Source organism: Crocuta crocuta, unplaced genomic scaffold, assembly GCF_008692635.1.
Source record: "Crocuta crocuta isolate KB4526 unplaced genomic scaffold, BGI_CrCroc_1.0 scaffold97, whole genome shotgun sequence".
Classification (NCBI taxonomy): domain Eukaryota; kingdom Metazoa; phylum Chordata; class Mammalia; order Carnivora; family Hyaenidae; genus Crocuta; species Crocuta crocuta.
The window spans coordinates 2543201-2566021 of NW_027531999.1; the positions used below are offsets into that span (position 1 = coordinate 2543201).

The window sequence follows — 22821 nt, forward strand, 5'->3', positions numbered from 1 at the left end:
TTCATTTGAGAGCAATACCTTTTTGTCTGTTTTAGAAGCATAACACAGGCTGGTCTTTAAGATTTCTGAGGAGAGAAAGGAGAGGAAATAGTTGGAGGAAACCATCACCTATGATTGTTCTCACTGTTTGGAAGGATCCTGGGTTTGGCATCAGTCTTGGAATTTTGCCTTGACAGAGATGATGACCAAACAGCAATAATACTTATGCTAATAATAATGATGAGGACAATGGCTAATGTTATTGAGCACATAGTGTATGTCACAAGTCCCATGCTAAGCATTATATATATACACACACACATAAAAAATATGTATGATCTTATTTAATATAAAGTTCATAATGCTTGGATTAATACCTCCACCCTGAAGGGCTGCATAGTATGATGATTAAGGGAAGGTATAGGGCTTTCTTCTTCCTCTACCAGAAATTTAGTGACCTTAAGTAATGTACTCTCTGAGTCTTAGTTACTTAATCTGTAAAACAGCACAATAAGGCTTACCTCACTGATTTTGGTGAGGATTAAATAATACAGGCCAGTAGCAGAGACAGACAACCAATGACCCTGCAGTTTGAATTCAGTGAGATCCATGAGATACGGGCGTGTAACACTGGGAAGTTCTTGCAGGAGTATTTTCTGCCCTCCCAGGACTTTGGGGATAGTCTCCCAGGATTTCCTCAAGGAGCTGCTCTCTACATGGAGGCTTGGGTTATGGATGGGAGCAAGTCACCATAAAATAAGGGATGCGTGTGCTGGGTTGAAGGGTTAGTGTGTTTTTGGGGAATTGCCTGTTGCTGCACAGCTGCACGGTCGGGAAGCGGGCAGGTAGAGAAACAAGCAGGAAAAGTAAGCAACCCTGTTCCTAAAGAAGTTTGGATGGCATTTTAGGGAGCTTGAACTTTCTCCTGAGGTCAGAGGCGGAGGGAGCCAGTGAAGAGTTTGAAGTGGGAGAGTGACATAATTAGATTTGCTTTCAGTGACGTCCGCTCTCTTTGAGATTAAAGATACTGTGTGAACAGAGACCCTTTCTTGACCCCACATTAGAGCAAATCTATGATCTTGACCTCTGGTTTTAGAACTGTCAGCAAGTGACATCAAGTGTCATCAAACATGTACTTGACTCCCGTCGCTGTGATTTCTGCTATAACCTCTTATGAGTCTGAATTATTTCCCTGTCTTAGTGGGGTGGTTCTTTTTGTTTTTTTAATGTTTATTTATTTTTGAGAGACAGAGAGAAACAGAGTGTGAGTAGGGAGAGCAGAGAGAGAGGGAGACACAGAATCCGAAGCAGGCTCCAGGCTCCGAGCTGTCAGCACAGAGCCCGACGACGTGGGGCTCAAACTCATGAGATCATGACCTGACCTGAAGTTGGACACTCAACTGACTGAGCCACCCAGGTGCCCTAGGTGGGGTGGTTCTAAGGATAGGAAAGGACATCATAGACAAGGCTGTGGACTGTGGTGTGGGCCACACGAATACATTTTTTCTTGAGTTGCCTTATTGCCTATACTTAATATATTAAATGCAGCTAAAATTTAGTCTTCAGGTTGACTTTCAACTGCTTTCTTCTCAGTTGCAGCCATTTACTGAGAGATGGTTAGGCAAAGCAAACCCTTGTCTAACTTTAATGTAAGTAAAACAATAGTAAGGAACATTTGTAGACCCTCTGTCTCTTCTTACCTCCAACCTGCCTCTTGTTATTTGAATGAAACACACAATGAAATCCAATTGCATAAGTTATTCTTTCTGTGGAATGGGAAGGTTATCTGTGCTTCTGCTCACTCTGAATAGAAAATTGATTCCATTTTATTATCACAATCTTAACATTCTCCAAAAAATCTGAGAAAATCATTTTTAAAATAAAATTACATAACAATGGCTTTCTAGGGCATATCTTATTAAATGATTAGCAATTACTATTTTATCAAATATTTATTAAAATACCAATACCTGCATAATTAGAAGGTTGTACTTAGGACAAAAATAAAAACTCACATTGGATTGTTTGGATTTCTGCAGAAGCAAGCATTTAACATATTGAAATCTAGTGAATGCTTATTTAGAACTCCATATGTTCTAGACTTGTGGTAAAATTAGAAAGTTTTAATATATCCACAAATAATAATCTATGCATAGTACCTAAAATGTAAATAATTATAATTTAATTTCAAGAGAAATTACATGTTAGAGGACCATAATAAAACATTTATTGGAAAATTTTAGAATTTCTTAAGAAAGACAAATATGTAAAATGGAAATCAAATATATTTGCTTTGAGTTGTTCGTGAAGTGACTTAGCACTCTTGGAGCATTTTATGTTTTACTAACGTTGTTAAATCCCATCTGGTGTTTGTAAAGTCTTTTACTATCCCCTGCTGGGACAGGCAGACATTGGTTTGCATGACTGTGTGTTCCCAAAATATTTTTAAAAAGTATCTAGTGGATTTTTACCAACTGTAGCAGGATGATAGAAGACCACATTTCCATTATGATGCCTTCAGGAATGGAGACAAATGTCATCAGGTCACAAAATATCCATCAGTTTTACACTGTGTGACATTTGGGGAAGAATGTAAATGATTAGTGGTTTTCAAAAGCTGTTTGGAATTCAACATTCTGTGTAGATATTACTTGAAAAATATTTATAGGTTCTGAGTCAGTGAGATGCAATTTATTCCTCCATGGAATTCATTCGAGAATGTGTGGAATATTGCCTTGAACCTTAGTCACTCCAACCAATTCCCTGGAAGTATCATTATTGTCAATAAACAGGTTGTTCTGCCTCCTTGAGTGATTTTTATTGTATTATGATCACCCTATATTTCTGGAAATCAACAAGACCTTTGTATGAAGAGAAAATAATTCAGCAAGGATTTATTGAAAAATTTCTGTATTCGAGGCAGTCTTATAGGCATTGAGAGAAATGAAAAACAATCAGACATGATTCCTATTTCAAACAACTTATAGTTTAGGTGGGGAGACAGATAAAGAAAAACAATGTAAGATGTTTCAAAAATGGAGTATAATAAAGATGTTTTAGTGATACTGAGAAGGGAGTGATGAAACTTGATTGGGGGATGAAAAAAGGCATCATACTGAAAATAAAACAGGCCTTGAAAAATAAGCAGAATTGGAATTTAAAGGAGGTGATAAAAGTTGAATATGTAAAATAAGTAGTAAAATTTAAAATGTATTATATTCCAATGTAAACTTATGTAGAGGTCAGAATGTAGTAAAAAGAATTTGTAGATGGACATCCGAATTTTAATTTTGGCTCTGGATCTAACAGTGTAAGCTTAGGTGATGCTTAGCTAACACTTATTGAATCCTTATACTATCTTGGGCACTGCTTTAGGTGTAGGAGTTACAATGCTAAATGTGACAGGTAGGGTATCTAATAGTATGCATTTTAGTGGGAGGAGATGGGAAGAAATAAATGCAAAAATTAATTATAAAAAAAAGAAAACAGAAAGGAGTAATTAGTACTGTGATAAAATAAAACTGGGTAGTGTGATAAGAAGATGCGAATGGGCTTCTTTAGGTTGTCCTGAGAAAAGACCCAGCTGAAGAGGTGATATCCCATTGTCTGAATGACAATGAACTTTTCACATGAATAGCCCTGTAAGATAGTTACAGAGTAGGATTCTAGGAGTAGAAATGGATTTACTGGCTGGAGAGAGGGGAGAGAAGGCATGAAGTTAGAGTTGTTGGCAGATTCTCCAGAGTTTTGTGTGCAGGATAAAATAATTTGGCTCCTATTTGAGGCATGGTGGGGAATCACTCAAGTGCCTAGGCTAGTTTGTTTTATGGGTTATGTTTTACAAAGATCACTCTGGCTGGTGGGTTAGGGTATGGAGTGGACAAGTGTGGAAATAAGGACATGAGTTAGGAGGCTCTTGCAGTAGTTCAAGTCATAATGATTACGTTGACTGGTGGGAACAGTGGACATGAAGACTTGCATAAACTTCAAGGATGATGCATAGGTTCTTTTGTTTGGGTAACTGGAAGGGTGGTGGCGACATTCACTGAGATGGGGAACACTGGGAGATATAGAGGTTTGGAGGGCATGGCTCATCTTCCCTGTTCCAAAATGTCAGTGATGATACCAATCTTCCCAGATTATTGTTGTTGTAGGGATTAAATCAAATGAAGGAGTTTATGTAAAGTATTGGGCACAAGTAACAGCTTAGCAATTGCCAGTTACCTTTTCTATAGCCAATAACAAGTTTAAATACAGTTCCAAAAAAGGAGAGGTGGGAATCCATTACACATTTTTCATGACTCTAGACTGTTTTAAAAAATTCTCATTTCATGTGTTTTATACAAAACTGATTATTTGATATCCTGTGTTGGATGTGTTTGCAGCCAGGAAATGTTCTATTGAAGTAGTGACTCCTAGAAAGAGATAGAAGTGGAGCCATGAGTGTGACATGGGAGATTCTACAATATGGAGCCTGACAGTGTGGCATATGAGTTGTTTTCTGTCCACCTGTAAGGACATTCCCATCTGAAGATAGGCTAGTGATGGTTGAATTGGATTGGGTTTGATGTCCACAGGCCTTAATTTAACCTTAAATGACAGTGAGACACTCATGTCACTCTATTGGATGGCTCCAAGGCTTGGGCCTGTATTAGAATCATTTCTCTATCACCTCCTTTTGGCTGCTAAATTACTATGCTTTTGATTACATTGTTTGCTTTGTCTACTGTTAACAATACTAAATGGAAGGGTGGTTCAGTTGGTTAAGCATCTGATTCTTGGTTTTGGCTCAAGTCATGATCTTGTTGCTGGTGGGTTTGAGACCTTGGTTTGAGACCAAGCACAGAGCCTGCTTGGCATTCTTTCTTTCCTTCTCTCTCAGCCCCCAACCCCTCCCCAGCCTCTCTCTCTCTCTCTCTCTCTCTCAAAATAAATAATAAATAAACTAAAAAAAAAAAGATCAAGTAGAAACTTGAAAAACCACCTGATGACTACCAAGTATTAGACTGTGTTAAGAGAGCCAATCCTTGATCCTAGCAACTGAGAAAGGTTTTGATTTTTGACATGCAATGAACACTTTTGGACACTAGAGGACACTTTGCAGACTGCATTGTCAAGGCACAGCTACAGCTTTCCCTAGGCTTAAGTCTTTGGGCAGTAGTTTTTTATGGCCTCAGAAAAGAGGGCTTGTCTAGCTATTGCTAAAACTCTGTGTTACATCATAGACTCCTATTGACCATGTTGGGGTTCTACCTTTGTCTTAGGGTGTCTCCCATGTTGGAGTTGTCTTCCGAAACTCATGTGGGCTTTCTCAGCCCTTTAGGACCTTCCCCTTTTTGCCCAAGATACCTATCCTGTGGGTAAAGCAGCAGGGAATATATTCTCTCTTTAGGCTAAATGCACCCCAATTCTCCACTGGCCCATCAGTGTCAGGTAACTGCCTATGTTCTAAATTTAGATAATTGAATTATTATTCCAATTCATTCCTCAAATCTTGCTCTTGAATAATCATAATCATTTAACTATTAGAAAAAAATTTTAGGATTAGTTAGTGTTCGTTTTCTATGTGTTATTTTTTCTGTATATTTTTTTACAGTCTTCAACACATGCAAGTGCTTAAAATGCCTTAAAAAATTTTTTTTTAATGTTTATTTTCTTTTTGAGAGAGAGACATAGTGTGAGTGGAGGAGGGGCAAAGAGAGAGAGGGAGATACAGAATCTGAGGCAGGCTCCAGGCTCTGAGCACAGAGCCTGATGTGGGACTCAAACCCACTGACTGTGAGATGATGACCTGAGCCAAAGTCAGATGCTTAACTGACTGAGCCACCCAGGTGGCCCTTAAAATGCCATTTAAAGATGAAGCTGATTATCATTCATAACTGAAATTCAACTGAATTCAACTGACAGTAGAATTTCTGGTGGCTCACTTCATGGGTGGAGATGTAAGGTGCTTTGAGGGCAGAGCGCAGAGCAGTCTTGCATTTCTCAGTCTGGCACATGGGTCAGCCTTGAGGACAGAAATTCACAGGTATTTATTTCAATACTAACTTCAGTTTTTAAAATAAATTGCCTTTCTTTTGTTAAATTTTTAGCATACTTTTATATTTAGATTGAAGATATGATGTCTAAGAAATTAACAACAGGGACACTGTGAAGATAAAAGTATAGATTTGAAAATTATTTCTTATTCACAAAATCTTATTACAATATGTGTTACATATTTTTCCTCTTAAATTTAGGCTTTATTTATTTATTTATTTATTTATTTATTATTTTTAATGTTTTACTTATTTCTGAGAGAGAGAGATACAGCATGAGCAGGGGAGGGTCAGAGAGAGATACAGAATCTGAAGCAGGCTCCAGGCTCTGAGCTAGCTGTCAGCACAGAGCCTGACGTGGGGCTCAAACCCACGAACCATGAGATCATGACCTGAGCCGAAGTCGGTCGCTTAACCAACTAAGCCACCCAGGTGCCCCGAGGCTTTATTTTTTTATTATTTAAAATTTTTTTTAATTTTTAAAATTTATTTCTGAGAGAGGGAGCATGCGCAGGGACAGTCAGAGAGAGAGAGGGAGACACAGAATCTGAAGCAGGCTTCAGGTTCTGAGCTAGGGGTCAGCACAGAGCCCTACAAGGGGCTCAAACCCATGAACCGTGAGATCATAACCTGAGCTGAAGTTGGACACTCAACCGACTGAGCCACCTAGGCACCCCTCTATTTGTTTTTAAAGAGGATTGAACCTTCTATTACACCTATTTACCATCTCTTATCAGTGACTTTGCAAATTGACTTGTCTCTTCCCTCCACCGGACTCTTCCTTCAACTGTTGTTTACAGTAGGCAAGAGGACCTTGAGAATCTTCTTCTTGTAGACACCTCACTTATGTGACTGTTTGGTAGGAGAGTTAACTTGTTATTGGTGTAAATAGCACATTCAGGCACAATACAAAGCAATATATTGTTTCCCCAAGGTAAGGGGCAGCTACCATGAGGGAATAGTAAATGATTCCGCAGTCTGTTTAATATGATCATAGGCGTTAAAGAGCATTCAATTAGATGGTGGGTAAATCATTGTTTTTGCGTTTTCTTTCAATTCTTCTAATTACTTTAAAACACAGTCTTGTTTTGTGTTAATTACATTTATGATATCTTTTGAACACTTTGAATCTTTTATTTTATTTTGTGGGGAACACTTTTATTATTTATTTATTTTTATTTTAATTCAAGTTAGTTAACACATACTGAAATATTGGTTTCAGGAAGTAGAATTTAGTGATTCATCACTTATATATATCACCCAGTGCTCATCCCAATAAGTGCCCTCCTTAATGCTCATCACTCATTTATCATCTCCCCACCTATCTCCCCTTCAGCCCTCTCAGTTTATTCTCTATATTTAACAGTGTCTTATGGTTTGTCTCCCTCTCTCTTTTTATCTTATTTTTTCTTCCTTTCCCATATGTTCATCTGTTTGTTTCTTAAATTCCATATATGAATGAAATCATATATTTGTCTTCCTCTGACTTATTTTGTTTAGCATTATACACTCTAGTCCCATCCAAGTTGTTGCAAATGGTGAGTATTCATTCTTTTTGATGGCTGAGTAATATTCTATTGTGTGTGTATGTGTATATGTGTGTGTGGTATGTATATATACCACATTTTCTTTATTCATTCATTAGTTGATGAATATTTGGGTTTTTTGCATAATTTGGCTAATGTTCATAGTGCTGCTTTAAACATTGGGGTGTATGTGCCTCTTTGAATCAGCATTTATCCTTTGGATAAATACCTAGTAGTGCAATTGCTGGGTCGTATGGTAGTTCTTTTGAATTTTTTGAGGGATCTCCATACCGTTCTCCACAGTGGCTGTACCAGTTTGCATTCCCACCTGCAGTGCAAAAGGGTTCCCATTTCTCTGTATCCTTCCCAACATCTGTTGTTGCCTGAGTTGCTAATTTTAGCCATTCTGACAGGTGTGAGGTGGTATCTTGTGGTTTTGATTTGTATTTCCCTGATGATGAGTGATGTTGAGCATTTTTTCATGTGTCTGTTAGCCATCTGGATGTCTTCTTTGGAGAAGTGTCTATTCATGTCTTTTGCCCATTTTGTCACTGGATTTGCTTTTTGGGTATTGAGTTTGGTAAGTTCTTTATAGATTTTGGATACTAATTCTTTATCTGATATGTCATTTGCAAATATCTTCTCCCATTCTGTTGGTTGTCCTTTAGTTTTGTTGATTGTTTCCTTTGCTGTGCAGCAGCTTTTTATCTTGATGAGGTCCCAATAATTCACAGAATAGAGAACCCAGAAATGGACCCACAAATATATGGCCAGCTAATCTTCCAAAGCAGGAAAAACTATCCAATGGTAAAAGACAGTCTTTTCAAAAAATGTTGTTGGGAAAACTGGGAAAACATGTAGAAGAATGAACCTGGGCCACTTTCCTATACCATACACAAAAATAAATTCAAAATAGATCAAAGACCTAAATGTAAGAAAGGAAACCATCAAAATCTTAGAGGAGAAAACAAGCAGCAACCTCTTTGATCTCAGCTGCAGCAACTTCTTACTAGACATGTATCCAGAGGCAAGGGAAACAAAAGCAAAAACGAACCTTTCATTCTAAAGAAGAGGAACAGGATTCATACTCAGAGTCTCGGTAGGTATTTATGTATCATTAGAGTTTTTCTCTCTACTTTTTTTGTGTCATTAAAAAGATGCTTTTTAAAAAAAAGAAGTTGATTTTAAAGAAAAATATAAGTAAATAATCACAGAAATAGATTTGTATACAAATATTTTAAACAATGAATATTTTACTTGACTGATAAAAGGTTGTGAAGTATTGGTGTAACTGGTAAGGGCACAGGCTTTGGACTTCAAGATTGTCTCTTCCAGTTGGTCCATGACTTGGGTGAGTATAAAATCCTTTCTAAGGTTCAGTCTTTTCAACTCCAAAGTGTGTTAATAACAGTACCTATCTCATATAGTTATTTTGAGGATTAAATGAAATTTATTATTAAGTCCTCAGCACATTGTAGGCATTCAATGAATGTTAGCTTCCTCTATTTCTACTATTCCTATCACCACTACTACTTTTGTCTGTAATTTTGGTTAATTGCATACAAATATCGAGTAGACACTAAAAACTATGAATAATATCGATCTAGTTTCATTACCATAGTTTTATTTTTATAAGCTCTATATGGCCCTCTACTTCCTTTTAGATAACCTACTGACTAAAATGTATTGGGTTATAATTGATAAGGTTAATGAGATCTTCTGCAGATAATAAGAGGGAAGTATGGGAGTGAATGGTGGAGCATAAGAAATTTAAGAAGGAGAACACAAAATCAATATAACTCTTGCATTGACCTTGAAGAACTAAGAGTCTAACTAATCTAGGAATTCAGAACCACTGACTTATTACTCTTCATTTTCTCCATTCTAGGTAGATTTTATTTCTTTTGTATTCTACTTTATTATATTCTTCAAAAGTTTTCTATATCTATTAGTTACAGGTGAAATATAATGAAATGTAGTACACCTTTCAGAGGGAAATAATTTTAGAAGTTTGTGTATGAAGAAGCAAGTGCAGTGATTTTCTGCTTTCTTCACAGAGGTGTACTGCTTGTATTCATTCAAAAGAAGAAGTGAATTTAAAATTAATGTAATAAACTGTAATTTCATTAGACAATACTTATAGCAGAATTCATTATAAAGTTACTTAACTAAAATGCCCTGAGTGCCAAGACCATTCAGTGGGTTAAGGGCAGTCAACAAATGGTGGTGGAAAACTAGATAGCCACATGGAAAAGAATGAAGTTTGGACCCTTACCTTATACCGTGTATTAAAATTAACTTGAAATGGATCAAAGACCCAAACATAAGAGGCTGAAGCTCTTAGAAGAAAACATAGACCAAAGGCTTTGTGACATTGGATTTGGCAGAGATTTCTTTAATATGACACCAGAGCCATAGGAGACTTACACACAAACTAAGTCAAATTTCATCAAAATTAAAAACTTCTGCACATTAAAGGCTACTATCAATACAATGAAAAAGCAATCCATGGAGTGGGAGGAAGTTTTTGCAAATCACATATCTGACAAGGGATTGATATCCAGAATATGGGAAGAACTCCTACAACTAAACAACAACAAGGCTATGTAATTAAAAAGTGGTTCAAGGACTTGAATAGACATTTCTTAAAAAAGTATATAAATAATGAATAAGTACTTGAAAAGATGTTCATCATCACTAATCACTAGGGAAATGCAAATCAAAACCACAATGAGATAGACCTTCACACACGTTAATTTGCCTACTATTAAAAAAATCCAGAGAAACACAAATAATAAATGCTGACAAAAGTATAGAGAAATTGAAACCCTTGTACATTGTAAGTGGGAATGTAAAATGGTACAGTCATTGTAGAAAACAGTATGGTACTTCCTCAAATAACTGAACATAGAATTATCACATGATCCAGCAATTCCAGTTCTGTGTATATACCCAAAATAAATATAAGCTGGGACTGGTCTAGATATTTATGGATCCATGTTAATAGTAACACTATTCATAATAGCCAAAAGGTAGGAGAAAACCAAGTGTTCATCAATAGATGAATGAAGAAACAAAACATGGTGTATACATATGATGGGATATTATTCAAGCTTAAAAAGGAAGGAAATTCTTAGCGCATCTCGGTGGCTCGGTCATTTGATCATCTGACTCGGTTTTGGCTTAGGTCATGATCCCAGAGTTGTGGGATCAAGCCCCATGTCAGACTATGCACTGAGTACGGAGACTGCTTAAGATTCTCTCTCTCTCAAATAAATTTTTTTCTTTAAAAAAGGAAGGAAGTTCTCACACATGCTACAATACATGGATGAAACTTGAGAGTGTTATGCTAAGCGAAATAAGCCAGTCACAAAGGACAAACATTATATGATTTCACTTACATGAGGTACCTAGCACAGTCAAATTCAGAGTGACAGAAAATAAGATGACTGTCATCAGAGGCTGGGCGATGAGGGGATTAAGAGTTACTGTTTAATAAGTATATGGTTTCAGTTTGGGAAGATGAAAAAATTCTGGGTGTGGATAGTGGTGATGGTTGTACAATAATGTGAATGTACTAATTTCATAGAACTATACACTTAAAAATAGTTAGGGTGGCAAATTTTATGTTATGTGTATTTTATCACAAAAAATAAAAAATGCTATAAGTATGTATTTTATGTCTCCTCATGTTTAGTCCTGAGCTCGGGGAAGAGACAGTTCCATAAGCAATATGAGACCTGCCTTTTGCCCACAAAATGCTTAGAAAGTTCCTGTGGAAGTTCTGTCATAGTTGCTGAAGATAATATATTTTCTTCTTTTATATCACAATCATTTATTGAGAGCTTGCTAGGTATAAGGTGGTGTTTGGTTCTGAGGAAGCTTTAATTCTTTTGGGAGAAGAGAGACAGTGAACAAAATAAAAGATAGTATGCGGTGGGAGTGGGTGATTAGTATTATGAAAAAAAAGAAGTAAAGTAAAGCTGAAAAGGAGAGTAGATAGTGTTAGGGGTTCGGGGTAGGGAATGTCTCTTAAATAAGATGGTAAAGAAAAGCCTACCTAGAGGTGACATTTGAGCAAAGACCTGAAAAAGTTGAGAAAGAGAGACATGGGAATATCTGGGCAAGGGATGTGGGGAAAAAGTATTTTAAACAGATGGGCTCTGATGGGCCTAGAAGTAAAAAGGAACCTATAGGACATGATGGGGGGCAGTGAGAAGGGGAAAAGTGGAGCAGAGGAGATGAGATGTCAGGAGGGTATGGAGGGTAAGGTGAGGAGTAGATTGAATAGTCTTGAAGATGGATCTAAAGTCTTTCCTCTGTGTCAGAAGGAAAGCAGCTACTGGCCTGGAGGGTGTAAACAGAGAAGTGATAGATCTGACTTATGTTTTAATAGGATTGCTTTGTCAGACATAAAATAAACTGTAGGTGTGTATATTTGTGCTATAATGAATTTCTACAAATTTACTAGTTTAAACCAATACAAATTTATTATCTTATAGTTCTGTAGGTCAGAAATCCCACTGGGCTAAAATCAAGAGGTCAGTGAGATTGCATTCCTTTTGGAAGCTCTAGGAGATAATCTATTTCCTTGTTTTTTTTTCCAGCCTCCAGAAGCCACTTGTGTTGTTTGGTTCTTTTCTCAATTCTCAAATCCTTCTCTTTCTCACTCTCTCTGATCTCCTTCTTCCACTTATAAAGATTCTCATAGTTACTTTGGGCCCACATGGATACTCCAGGATAATCTTTCTATCTGAAGGTCTTTAACTTAATCACACCTGCAGGGTCCCTTTTGCCATGAAAGGTGACATATTCACAGATTTGGGGTATTAAGATATGGATGTTTTTGGAGAGCCATTATTTTACCTACCAGAGTCCATCCTCTGTCCTCAAAGATTCAGGTCTGTCTTACATACAAAGTGTATTCTTCCAATCCCCACATCCCCCAACACCTCAACTAGTCACAGCAGTAACTCTCAAAGTCCAGACAACCTCATCTAAATCTCACTTACTCAAAAGTCTCAGGTCTCATAATCTAACAGTATATAGTATAGGCTCTGGTTGTAATCCATCCTAAGGCACAATTCCTCTCTATTTGTGAGCCTATGATATTCCAGAAATAAGTTAGCTGCTCTAAAAAATATAGTCATGGGAGGGGTATAGTCACAGGCATTCCCTTTCCAAAAGAGAAAAAATGGAAGGAAAAAGGAGTCACCAGTCCCAAGTCACTTTGAATCTAGTGGGCAAATAGCATTATGTTTCAAGGTCTTTGTGTTTATGGAAGCCATCCTTACTTTTTCATGAAGAGTAGTATGGGCTTGCAGCTGAGAAGTTTTATCAGACTGTTTTCTGTTTCTAGAATTTTGGGAGTTTGGCAGCCTTCTTCCTTTGTCCTCTGTCTTTTCCAGTCCAAACTGGTTTTGCTTTTATAAAATTTTTGAGTCTTATGCACCTCTTGTGTGTGTCTTGGGATTTATTCCATTAGACGAGAGGCTCTTCCATAGGTCTTTCCTAGGTAATCCCATCCCAATTTTTGGCTTTAATTGAGGTGACTCAGGGGTAATCTATGAATCACATGCTTAATCTTTTCAAAGAGTCCATTTTGTGATTGAATACTCCAGTCTTTTGGACCCTTCCAAAGCACCAGCAATATATATTATACACATATGAATATTTATTTTAAGTATGATCTATTTACAGTAAAATTCATAAATTTCAAGTAAACAGTTACATGGATTTTAACATGTTCATACATCCTTGCAACCACCACCCAGATCAAACTACAGAACATTTCAGTTCTCCTAACATTTTTTTGGTGACTTTTCAGTCAATAACCTCAGCAACTTCCCAGAAATAATGACTATTCTGATCTCTATCACTGTAGATTAGGCCAGTTTGTGGAGCTAACATTTTCTGATGGGTTCGATGTGGGATGTGAGGGAAAGAGGAGAATCAAAGTTGACCCCAACTTTTTTGGCCTGAACTACTAGATGTTACTATTAATAGAGGTGGGGGGCTTAATCAATAGGTGCCTTTTTGTTTTGCACCCTTTCCCCTTAGTTTTCAGTGTGTGTATGTGTATGTGTGTGTGTGTATGTTTGTGTGTATGTGCATATGTGGTGTACGTATGTGTGTTTTCTGAAGAGTAGCTGAAAATGTGGAAAGTTGCTTTCTTCTATGGAAATATTGAATATCAAATAAGGAACTAACAAGACTATGTTTTTCCACTTCAAAGATGTGGAAACTCAAAATGCATTTTAAAAATACCGACTCATAGTGAATGCTGATTAGATGANGGGAAAGAGGAGAATCAAAGTTGACCCCAACTTTTTTGGCCTGAACTACTAGATGTTACTATTAATAGAGGTGGGGGGCTTAATCAATAGGTGCCTTTTTGTTTTGCACCCTTTTCCCTTAGTTTTCAGTGTGTGTATGTGTATGTGTGTGTGTGTGTGTGTATGTTTGTGTGTATGTGCATATGTGGTGTACGTATGTGTGTTTTCTGAAGAGTAGCTGAAAATGTGGAAAGTTGCTTTCTTCTATGGAAATATTGAATATCAAATAAGGAACTAACAAGACTATGTTTTTCCACTTCAAAGATGTGGAAACTCAAAATGCATTTTAAAAATACCGACTCATAGTGAATGCTGATTAGATGATCTGAGATTACATTGGTATTATATTTGGTATTATAGTTCTTGTACTTTTATAACAAATTGTGTGACTCAGAGTAAATGATCAGTAAATATTTTTTGAATTTAATTGGGAAATGAAGTTGGGCTGGCCTAGAAATTGCATCATCAATCAGTTTCTTTTGTTAGTTTATCAGTTCGTCTATTAATTTATTTTATAGTTAATACCTGCCATTTATTATAAGTTGTGATAGGCCTTGTAAAGAAATATGAGGAATATGATGTGGGCCTTGATTTGAAAGGATTTACAGTTTCAAGTGGAGATGATATATATGCAAGGGACTAGAAAATAAAGTAGAAAATTATTACAGTGAGAAAAGTTATTCTGGGTTCCAAGTTTGTAAGTTTCAAGCTCATAGAATTTTGGAACTCAAAACTGTGGTAATCTCAGGGCCACCTGTGAATATTAATATATGTATATTTATTTATTTACCTCTTATAAACTCTTTAAAATGATGTAATAAGAATCTCTCATTAATGAAACAACTTAGTTTTAAATTTCACTTCTATGGAAGTGAAAGTGCCCAAAGGCTATAGTGCCCAATGAAATTGACATGAAATTCACAAGAGGTTGGCCTATGCTGCTTACTGTCTTGTAATAACTGAGGGTCTCTGAATTAGCTCTGGCTACTTTCTATTATAGTAGATTTATATTTTAAAACTTCTACAAAAGTTTAGAGGGAAAGATCACAAGAGAGGGAGAGTGGCAAAGAGGGGGAGAGAGAGAGAGAGAGAGAGAGAGAGAGAAAGTCTTAAGTCTTAAGTAGGCTCCATGCTCAGTGTGGAACCCAGCGATGCAGGGCTCCATCCCACCACCCTGGGATTATGACCTAAACTGAAATCAAGAGTAGAATGTTCAACTGACTGAGCCACCCAGGTGCCCCCAAAAGCTTTTTAATATTCAAAGTTTTAAGCATAGCAATGTGTTTTTATCTTTTCCTTTTAAAAAAAATTTTTTAACATTTATTTATTTTTGAGAGACAGAGAGAGATGGAGTGCAAGTGAGAGAGGGGAAGAGAGAGAGGGAGGAAATCTGAAGCGTGCTCCAGGCTCTGAGCTGTCAGCACAGAGCCCATCACAGGGCTTGAACCCACGAGAGATCTTGACCTGAGCCAAAGTCGGACACTTAGCTGACTGAGCCACCCAAGTGCCCTTATTTTTTTTTTATTCCAGAATTTCTCTTGAATCCTGTGCCAAAAATACAATACTTTTCAAAATTAAGATAGACAACTAAATTGGGGAGTGTTACCATGATCCTGACTGCCTTTGTAGGATGTTGCCAAGGCTTTGATATAACAGCAACTAAAAAAGTAATAATAGCTTCATATTTTGTTGTAAAACATTCAGTTTTTTTAAAAACATAAATAATATTATAAATATGGCACATATGTATTTCTAATAATGTTCAGCCTTTGCTATATTATACTTTAAAACATTATTTGGTTGATTCAATTCTATCAGTAGGAAGGCAATACAGACATTCTTTTCTTTTTCAGGATTCTCTTACATTTTGTATTTATAAGAAGCTTATGCATTAAAACTATGGTGGAGAGTAGGGGAGAATAGCTGGAGAATAGGAGAGGAGAGTCGTTAACAGTGAATTCATGGAAGTACTTCAACATTTTAACACCTGACAGGAATGTACCATGGTGTGTTTACTGAATATTAGCTCTGTCTATAAATTTAATTCCACTTTCCTCATTAGTAAAATACATTAAAAAATACTTATTCATAGAGGCTTTGCCTGCCTCTTAGAGTTTTTGTGAGATTCAAATAAACTGTTTGTAAAATAGTAACAGTAGCTTTATGTCAAGCATTGAAAGAGCTGTAATCACTAGAGTATACAATTCTCACAAGAATCTTATGAGGTAAGTAAGCACAATTAATCCTATTAGAACAACTCTATAAGCCAATATATTTATAATCCACATTTTATAGAAGGAGAAAGTGAGTTCAGAGATTAGGTAATTTGTCTAAAACCACATAGCTAGTTAGTTCCTGGGTAGAGATAAGATTCAAACACTCATCTTCATTAAAAATACATTAAGTAAAAACTTAATCTATAGTAATAAGAATCAGTTTCATTGATTATATACTTCATATACAGTAGTACAGAACTTGTACAACTATATTATAATATGATAATTGTAAATCATTTTAGTCCTTTTTCAGATGGTTAACTAATACTTCTACTCTATAGCCGTGGTTAAAATTTGGCAAAGGGAAATGAGAAAGCCTGGGAGGTAAAAGCACAATTAAAACTATGTGAAGTTGGCGTAATGTGTTCAAACACTGAGTTTAGTTTGGAGCTCAGTGTTATACTGGCAAGAAATTCTGTCTCTCAAAATGGGGTTTTCAATTTCTTTATTAATAATAACACCATTAGACATTGTATTGCCTAAGTGGCAGATATGGTAAAAATTTTCAAACATCATACTTAATGAGAAACCTTAGAAGCCTTCCCTTTAAGGTCGCTAACAAACAGGGAAGTCTGCTATGACCCTTTCTGTTCAGTGAAGAACTGGATGTCCTGGCCAATGAAATATGAGAAATAAAAGAAATAAGGGATAAGACCATAAGGGAAGAGACAAAACTGTCAGTATGTGTAGACGATTTAATTATTTACACACACACGCGTGCGCACACACACACACACACACACACTGAGAATCAACAGCTAGGCTTTTAAGGCTGAAAAAAAAAAGTTCAGTGCTGTTGCTTGAGCAAAAATCAATAAGTAACAATCAATAGAATTCTTTTATGCCAATACACACTAGAAAATGGAATAGACCATAATGTGATATTTACAGTAGCCAGAAGGAAAGCTGTAAGTATCTAGGATGCAAAATTTATTATGGAGAACATTTTAAAACATTATAAAAGGACATAAAAGTAGTTCAGACTAGGAAGAAATACAATACTTGTGGAGGGAAGATTTAATATTGTAAAGATATAAATTCTTCCCCAATTAAACCATAAACTTAATTAAGCTAAAATGAAGAATGCAATAGAAGTGAAGTGAGCATTTAACAAATGCATACATAGCTAAAACAGTTGTTCAAAAGCATATGGGGAAATATCCTTCCAAATACTGAGATATGTTAGCAAGCTGTAATAATATGATATTGATAGTAAAGATTCCAAGTAGATATCAAATGTAATAGAATCTAAAATAAATCTATGTGTATAGGGGGTTTTGGTGAATTGTTGGTAGATAATTGAGAAATGGTAAATTATTCAATAAACAGTATTGTGAAACCTGGCAAAATATTTGGAGAAAAATAGGCCAAAGCTTACACCACAAAATAACACAAAAATAATCTCCCACTGAAATAGAGATCTAAAAGTAAAAAGACAAAACTATAAAATATAAAAACGACTATTATTAAGAATGTTGGAGAATATCTTTGTAACAATAGAATGGGAAAGTATTTTTTAAATTAGGTGAAAAAAAGCACAGACCATAAAGAAAGAAATTGCTGTAATTGATGACATCAGAATAAAAGATTTCTATTTTGTGTAGGATACAATAGACAGAATGAGAGAAAATATTTGGGATTTGAACAACCAATAAAGAAGGAAACTATAAGAAAATCCTGCAAACCATTGATAAAAAGCCAGGTAATCCAGTAGAAGAATGAGCAAAGACTATACAGAGACAATTCACAGAAGGGGTTAACTAAAATAACTAAAAAGCATTTGAACAGAGCTCAACCTGGATACTTGAAAATTGACACTCACACACGAGAATGGCAACAATTAAAAAGTTAGATAATCCGTAGAACTGCCAAGATATCTGAGGTGCTTCATGCTCCTCCATGTGGCTTCTCTCCAGCAGAACCACTGATCTTTCCAACATGCAGCTCAGAGCAGGGAGAGGAAGGGAGCAGAAGCCCCAGGGTCAGATAAGGGCTATGTCCAAACGAGCAGAATGTTGTGTTTCTACCAGTCGAAGTGGTCACAGGTGTAACCCAGATGCAAGAGGGTGGAGAAATTGATTCTACTTCTTCGTTGTAAAGCATCAAGTCCACATTACTGAAGAGCTTGGGAGAAGGGAGATAAGGTTGCCTATTTGAAAACCTGTCACAGTTTTTCATTCATTTTTTTGTCATGCCTTTTCCATTTTGAAAATGCTTTTATTCGGGTCTCAGTTGGCTGGAGTACTTCTCAAAGTAATTATTTCACAGGAGTGATATACTTCTTGAATCTGTATCAGATCTTTGAACCCTTGGATGTGAATAATAGTTTGCATGCGTACAGAATCCTGGGATCACAATCTTTGTCTTTAAAAGTATTTGGAGCAGTTAGAACTGTAGAGATGTCTGTTTCTAAATACTTCTCTCTTTTTGCATTTTCTCTAGTTTCCCACTTCCCATTCCCTATTCTGGTTTTCCTTTCCTAAAGCCCTCAAATTCAGGAATTTCATCAGTGAATGTCCAGCTTTGTTTCTTTCCACATAAATTTGATCTGGTGCTCATTAATTCATTGGGGCTAAAGAAACAAGCCTTCTCAGCTAAAGGAAAACTTATTCTACAATTAATGATTTTTCTTTATCTTTATATGTTCTATTTCTACATAGTCTGTATTATAAGTAAATTGTATCTCTTGGATTTGTTCTCCATATCTCTTGCTTTTTACATGTTTTAAACAAATTCACTGATTCAATTTTTTTCTAGTAATCTCTTATAAAATGTGGTGCCTTTATGATAATGATTTCGAATAAATCAATGTTTGCACCTTTAGATATATTTCATATAATATATTTTCACTTCTTGCTTAGAATACAGATAAAAGATATTGTGATGTTTTCCTCCATTTCTTTCAGTAAGTCTGTTTAAAGAGAAATTTTTATCGAGTGTTTCAGATCCCTGGACCCTCTTTAAAACTGCTAAATAATGTCATAAGTTGAGCGATCTTTCTTTCTGCAAATTCCCACACTGGAGATGCAGGAGTTGATGCTTTCCCAGCATTTGGAGCTATGCATTTTATAGATTCTGTAGATAGTCCTTCAAAGCTTTCAGACCCTAACAAGGTAAGAGTAAAACCTTTGTTTGTTGTCATGGGCTGAGGAAAGTAGGTGTGGCCCCTTCTCTCAGGCACAAGTGCTGTCTCTTCAGAGAGGCTTTTCTGGGTTGACCTTTAAATCTAAAGTGACCTACCCAGCTTTCCCTCTTTCAATGATTGGCAACAGAACTATGGCTAACTCTGGCTTGCTGCCTACTTTTATACATGAAATTTTACTGAAACGCAGCCACACCCACTCTCTTATGTATTCTCTATATTTGTTTTTGTGCTGCAGTATCAGAGTGAAGGAAGAGTTCTAGCAGAGTCCATATGGCCTGTGAAACCATTTACTGATAGGGCCCTTTGCAGAAAAAATTTGCTGACTCCTGTTCTATCTCGTCATCCTATTTGTTTCCTTTATGTCATATATCATACTCTAATTGTCATTATTATTTAATAACAATGTCTCATTATTATTTATTATTATATTGTATATAATAAATATATTACATATATTTTTATTTACATATATTACATATATTTATTATATATAATAAATAACATGTTATTTATTATCATATCCCTTCAAGGACGAAAGCTCTGTGAGGTCAGGTACTTAGTCTACCTTGCTCATCTCTGTATCTCCAGGAACCTGGCACCTGTATTTGTAATTACATTACCTGAATGTAATTGACACATAATATTTGCCAAATACATAAATAAATAGTATATTAAAATGTTATATTATTCTGCTTATTTCACTGGGAATTTGGGAGAGGATGGGAGAATTAGGTGCATTTTGGCTCTGTTAACATATTAAATTGGAAGTAGGTAACAAGAATATAAAGGGTCCAAGGCACAGATTTAAGGAAGGTTGTGAAGAAAGCAGTAGAGAGTACTACCCAAAAGTCAGAGGCAGAAGGATTTTAAGGGCAGGGAGTAAACAATGTCATCAAATATAATAGAGAGACATCAGATAAATAAGACTTGAAAATTGTCCTCTGGGTTTAACAACAGAGACCTTTATGACGTTGACAAGGGCTGTTTCAGTGGAGTGATAGTTTGTGATAATAGTTTGTGAGGGTTGTTGTAACAAAGAACCACAAACTCAGTAGCTTAAAATGATAGAAATTTATCTGCTCACTGGAAAGAATAAATTAGAAGTCTAGAGGCTAAGGGTGCCTGGGTGGCTCAGTCGTGTAAGCCTCCAACTCTTGGTTTTGGCTTAGGTTATTATCCCACCATTCGTGAGTTCAAGCCCAACGATGGGCTCTGTGCTGACAGCATGGAACCTGTTTGGGATTCTCTTTCTCTCTCTCTTTCTGCCCCCCACCCCCACCCCCCAGCTCTCTCTCTCCCTCCCTCCCTTCCTTCCTCCCTTGCTATGTCTCAGACTCTGTGGTTTCAATTGAAGGAATCATTTCTTTATCTTTTGACACTTGAAAGATAGTCTNAAAATAAACATTAATAAATAAAAATCTAAAGAAAAAGGAGTCTAGAGGCTAGAAGTCTGAAACCAAGGGGTCAACAGGGCCATGCAGACTCTAGGGGAAGGTCCTGCCTTGCCTCTTTCTGGCTTTTGGGGCTTGCCGACAATCTTTGGTGTTCCTTGGCTTGCTGTTGCATGACTCCAGTCTCTGCTTCCCTCCTCATGAGGTGGTGGAATTCCTTACGTGTGTCTCAGTGTCATTGTGGCTTCACATGACCTTCTCATAGGGTCATAAGTTACTGGATTTAGAGATGACCTTGTATCCAGTATGACCTTGTATTAACTCGATTATGTCCTCAAAGATGGTATTTCCCACTAAGGTCACATTCACAGGTACTGGAGTTAGGATTTCAGCATGTTTGGGGGACACAATTCAACCAACAACAGGAGCAGAAGTGAGACTCTTGTGTGTTGAGAAGTGAATACTGCAAGGAAGTAAAGACAATGAGTAAGATCTTCACAATTCTTGGTGGTGAAAAGCAGAGCTGTAGTTAGAGAGACACAGGTTTAGGAAGATGCTCAAATGGCCAAGGGAAAGATTCACTAGGGAGGGGAAACTAAAGGCTATAGGGGAGAGAAAATGTGAACATGATGAGAATGAGAAGGCAGGAGAGGATTGTGGTAGAGACTGTTACTTCTCTCGTGATAGCAATTCTTCCTTAAATTTTAGCTGGGTTCATAATTGTCCATTTGAAGAATACATTGGAAGGAAGGTTGATGTTGTGTGTATTGACTGGAATGCATACATATTGGCTGGAGCTTCAGTTGTTATCTTGGACCATGAGGTGGAAGCCATATGTTGAGAATAATGAAGACGCATGTTTAAGAAGGAGCCGTATCTCTGATGTTTGTGGAAGTATTATAATAGCCCTGATTTGCTTATGTAGGCCTAGTCTTAATTTTTGTAAAAGAGAAATAAATTTCTGTTCTGCTTAGGCCACTATCATTTTGTGTTTTCCTTTGCTTTCTTCTGAACTTAATTGTGACTGAACATAGAGAGTCCTAGGATGTAGTATGTAGATTAGGCTCTGTTCAGGCAGAAGGTAACTTAATTCCTTGGGCCGCGAGGGGAGGATCGTATAATGGTTATGGATATAGATGCACTGGTGAGTAGACAGTGGGAAGTTTAGAGAGTTGGTGTCTTAAGTCACTGGTTTTCCCTGTAAAATGGAAGTAGACTTAGTTTGTGGAGAATACCAAAAGAGATTTTAGTAGAGTAAGTTTGAGTTGGATGTTGAAGATTTCACAAGAAGTTATTATGAGGCATGGGAAAGCTGACACGTTTAGGGGTGAGGTTTAGGGGTGACACTGAGGTTAGAGACTACATCATAAGAGTCAAGTGAATTCCTCTTGTCATGGTCAGTGGGATGGAAGAATGTTTATAATAGAGGTATCCATAATTAGACTTTTGCTTTACGGGAGTAAAGAAGGGACAAGGGGGCTTTGCAGAACACCTTAGCCACCTTCTATTCCACACTTCTCACATAGCAGATGGACTGCACAGACATGCCAAAACAAACAATACAGACTTCACCCCAACTGTAAAAGGAGCCAGTTTGGAAGGCTTAGCCCTTGGGGAAAGCTCCTGAATACAGGGGCACAATATGTGGGAAACTGGGTGGATGCCATTTCTGAACATGTGTAGAAGTGAAGAAATGCCTTAATATTTCACGGGTCCTACTGTAACCACCACCTTTTTTTTTTTTTTTTGGAAAGGTTTTTTTTTTTTTTTTTTTTTTNCAGTGTGTACAGTGTGCTCTTGGCTTTGGGTGTAGATTCCCATGGTTCATTGCTTACATAACACACAGTACTCATCCAACAAGTACCCTCTTTAATGTCCATCACCCTTACCCCCCACCATCAATCCTCAGTTTGTTCTCTATATTTAAGAGTCTCCTATGGTTTGCCTCCCTCCCTCTCTGTTTGTAACTATTTTTTCCCCTTCCCTCCCCCCATGGTCTTCTGTTAAGTTTCTCAAATTCCACATATGAGTGAAAACATATGATATCTGTCCTCTGACTGATTTATTTCACTCAGCATAATACCTTCCAGTTCCATTCACGTTGCTGCAAATGGCATGATTTCATTTTTTC

At 36.7% G+C, this 22821-nt stretch overlaps 1 protein-coding gene across 4 annotated transcripts in view; it reads left to right on the plus strand.

The window, feature by feature from the left end:
- The first annotated feature begins 5922 nt into the window (after nt 1-5922).
- The window catches only part of TSPAN8 (tetraspanin 8), a 208448-nt gene continuing 191549 nt past the window's right edge, over nt 5923-22821 (plus strand). For all 4 annotated transcript variants that reach the window (XM_077775210.1, XM_077775212.1, XM_077775213.1 and 1 more), the window contains exon 1: nt 5923-6007. The gene's annotated coding sequence lies outside the window, so the exon portion shown is untranslated. The remainder of the gene's footprint in view (nt 6008-22821) is intronic.